This window comes from Entelurus aequoreus, linkage group LG01 (assembly GCF_033978785.1).
Source record: "Entelurus aequoreus isolate RoL-2023_Sb linkage group LG01, RoL_Eaeq_v1.1, whole genome shotgun sequence".
NCBI lineage: Eukaryota > Metazoa > Chordata > Actinopteri > Syngnathiformes > Syngnathidae > Entelurus > Entelurus aequoreus.
In genome coordinates this window covers 77,921,188-77,925,244 of record NC_084731.1, presented here as the reverse complement: position 1 = coordinate 77,925,244, position 4,057 = coordinate 77,921,188, and the positions used below count along the sequence as shown (strand labels likewise).

The 4,057-nt window shown below is 38.2% G+C and overlaps 1 long non-coding RNA gene across 1 annotated transcript; it reads right to left on the bottom strand.

The window, feature by feature from the left end:
- Positions 1-3,629: 3,629 nt before the first annotated feature.
- Positions 3,630-4,057, bottom strand: LOC133641442 (uncharacterized). The gene is made up of 3 exons (XR_009824283.1): positions 3,896-4,057; positions 3,749-3,826; positions 3,630-3,692 (listed from the first exon to the last, which is right to left on the bottom strand). It is a non-coding gene; the product is annotated as an uncharacterized LOC133641442 (long non-coding RNA).

Below are 4,057 nucleotides of genomic sequence, written 5' to 3'. Positions count from 1 at the left end.
GTTCGAATAATTATTTTTTCTGTGCAAAACAAAAATTGTAACACATATTTTCCTGACAGCTGTCCAGCCAATTGTGAAACTCAGTACTTCTGCTAACAATCGCAGCACTAACACAAGGCGCCACACGGGACTTTGATAATACCCGGAAAGTTGTCATTATATTTTTATCAGTGACGCACCAAAAGGAGGCTAGGAATCTGTTTGCGGTAAAATTCCATATGAAGCGTGGATTGGATACCATTGTTTTTCTTTCCGATCCAATAACAAGTAAAATTCATGCTGGCATCGGCGATACCAATCCGATACTTTGTGCAAATATACCTAACATGTCTGCTAAACTTTTATAAGTTCTGTATTTTTAAACTAATAATTAATAATAATAATATACTTAGTCACCTATAACACAAAGTTGTGTCTTTAAATATATATAATATCTGTTTTTTAGCATTTAAAACAAAATATATAAATATATAAATATCAAAATGACCTGCAATGTGGCCCTGGATAGAAAAGGTTGAGACAACCCTGATCTAAAATAATAAAAGCTTTCAAAATATACTAACAATATGCTAATAATATACTTAAAATACAAACAAAGTTTAAGTTAGTTCATTTAAAAAAAAGACTAACTTGAATGTGGGCTCTGTACCGAGGATGTCGTTGTGGCTTGTACAGCCCTTTGAGACACTTGTGATTTAGGGCTATATAAATAAACATTGATTGATGATTGATTGATTGAATGTTAGAAGCTCTCCAAATTAAAAATAAAATATACTTAAAATATGAACAAAGTTTAGTTAGTTGGTTGATTCAAAAATAAAATACAAAATTATTAATTAATTTGAAAAATTAAAACAACTATAATAAGTAACTGAACATTAATATTTGTGTACAGGCAGAATTTTTGAAACACAAGTTTATGCAGTTACACAATCGTATTTTCATTATTTTATTCTATTCTTACATGGGGAAAAAACAATAGTAAAAATGTAAGAAAAAGAGCAAAAACATTCATATGTAATGAGAAAAAAATGAAATATTCTAACTATTATTAGTAACATACTTAGTCACCTTAGCACCTATAATACAAAACTGACACTGTCTGTTTTTAGCATTTTTTTTTAAATTTCGATATGGCCCCTTAGTTGAAAAAGTTTGAACACCCCTGAACTTAAGTATCCAAAGTATCGATATATTGATTTGAGAATCGATAATACAGCATAAAAATCTGTTATTTGCGGTATCAATATTTCGGTATCGATCTGCACATAACTGATTCTTTGTTTGGGCACTCGTTTCCAGGGAATGCTGCGCGGGCAAGAGGACTAATTTGTTACGCTAAACCCTAAATTGAAAGCAGAAATTGGTTTGTTGTCTTTTTTTTTCTTTCTTCTCACTTATTTACCTTTGTTTTGGGCTTTTTGTTGTTCACAGTCTCTGCCTATCGTGGGTATATTTTTAAGCGTATTATGCCATTTTTAGTACCTTTTATTTTATTTTTTTGAATGTAAATTTCTCTTGGAGATGAATAAAGTGTCTATCTATCAATTTTTGGCCGCACGGTAACAGAGATGGCAGACAAAACCTGGAAAAAATGAAATTTGCAAAAAAAGTGGTGTGTAGCAAAACCAAACTGCCACTTTGTATGCTAAGCTATTTGAACAAAAGATCCACATTGTCACTGAGTGTAATATATAATAATACATCTCTTTACTGGGGGTGTCCCAAAGCGATACTGATGTCAGATGTCAGTTCAATATCAGCAAAAAAAAGTATATAATTATATCAGATAGCTAGCATGTAAAATCAAGCAATGATTCAATATTTGTGCAAAGATGCAAAGCAGATAACATCTAAATGTCCTCCAATAACCGCACAAAGTTGATATTTTCTTGTAATTTAGTCAAGTCATTTACAAAAAAGGTAAACATGGTAGGCTATAGGCTACTAGGTGCTAGCAGCTACACGACAGCTAAGCACACAATAGCACGCAAGCTAGACATATGAAAGAAGTGTCCTTAATTGATCAATGGATCTAAAGCACAACATTTGTCAATATGCAACACCAGCTCAGTAGCCTTGTGGTTAGAGTTTCCGCCCCGAGACTGGGGGGTCATGAGTTCAAACCCCAGCCGAGTCATACCAAAGACTACAAAAAGTGGGACCCGTTGCCTCCTCATTGGCACTCAGCATCAAGGGTTGGAATTGGGGGTTAAATCACCAAATGATTCCCGGGCGCAGTGCACGCTGCTGCTCACTGCTCACTGCTCCCCTAACCTCCCAGGGGGTGAACATGGGGATGGGTCAAATGCAGAGGACACATTTCACCACACCTAGTGTTTTAACTTTAACTTATATAAACAAGTATCAAAATATTATAGTTGCATATTACATACAAAGTCCTCAAGGCAGAAGCCTATTAAAAAAGTATCCAGTAACAAACATGTCCGCATCATTCTGCAGGTTGCTTATAATGACTGTATGAGGCTTCTCCTGGGAATTCAAAGAAGCTCCAGTGCAAGCCAGATGTTTGTTAGTGTTGGGGTGCCCACTTTTTCAGCGTTGCTACGCAACATTATGTATAAGTTTATGTGTAGGGTATCTGAGTCTGAAAATGACATAATCTCTGTGATAAAGAACTCTGGCCGCAGTTCTGTTAAGTACTCATCTGGACTGTGGAATCATTGGCACACATGTTTGTATGTCAGAAACTGACATTTGGGTTTTATGTTTTTATTGTTTTTATGTTTTATTGTTTTGTTTTTAATGTATTATATTTTGTTTTTATGTTTAAATGGATCTTAAGGTCTGCAATAAAGATTGATGATGATTCAACTTAAAGGCTCGTGAGCTAGGTGACACCGGGAAAAACCATTACCACTCCGCTTGGACTTAAAGACAGCATAAGTCCATTCTCGATGGTTAATAATTACCATTGTTCTCTGTTTGACTAATTTCACTTGATAAAGCTTGTTTCTAACATTCCACCCTACAAAAGGAAAGTATGTATGATATGTGCTGATATTGGAAGAATGCTGAAGGCTCCAATATTGGCATCATATCAAAAGTGGAAAAAGTTGTATTGGGAGACCAGTTCTCTTTATTAATACATTTTATTCTCACGGAACGGTCTTAAAATTGGAAATTGCAATTAAAATAATTACCGCTAAAACACAATTCACCAATAACAATGCAAGTTCATGATTTGGTGCTCATTTGCATGAATGTACTGTAGACCGTGAAGGATGTTCTTAGAAGGAGATGTGTTGCCACAACATGACACAGCGTTTTATGAATGGGCGGCAGGACGTGCTCCCATTGGCTGAGAGGTACAGCCAATCGGGGGGGACAGATATTTGCAACGCGGCTGGGAGAGTATGAATGGAAGAGTGAAGGGGTCAGATATTTTTGTCAGTGTGTGTTTGTCCCTACATAGTTGTGCAAACTGCAGGATTACAATGAGCACCTGTACGCGTCTCACCTCGGCGGAAACAACGGAGCAGGCGGCGCTGAGATGGCAGGAAGGAAGGAAGGATGTAAAGGGGTAAGGAGGTCAGGGATCTCTGCTGGTTTGCTGTCCCTCACGGGGGACACAAGGAGACATTGTTAGCTGGTCAGGATTTGACGGGGGGCTGGGGGGCGTCTGGGCCAAGCAGAGTTCACATACCTCTCTGCTGGACCGCTGCCAGATCCTACAAAAGGATATAGGTGGAACATATAGGAGGAGAGCATTTAAAGGGCTACCTACCCCCTTTGTCTTCTTGACACCATTTCAGCCAGAATGTGTCCACCATCTCTAAAAGTATTTTTGTGTTTTCTAGGATTCCTGCCAAGCATCAAGCAGAAGTTCACCTGTGCACCGTTTGAAGCGACCACAACAGGAGGGTGTACTCACACAAGTTTGCGTCCATGCGGTTCTTCGATGGAACGGCGCTCCAGCAGGCCATGATTCTCCCCCCTGGACTGCGGAGTAGTGGCGGGGTTCTATCACTGGAGGCCCGGCGCTTGCTCAGTAGTCAGTGTAGATCCTGTAGGGCTGGCAGCAGCTACATCTGGC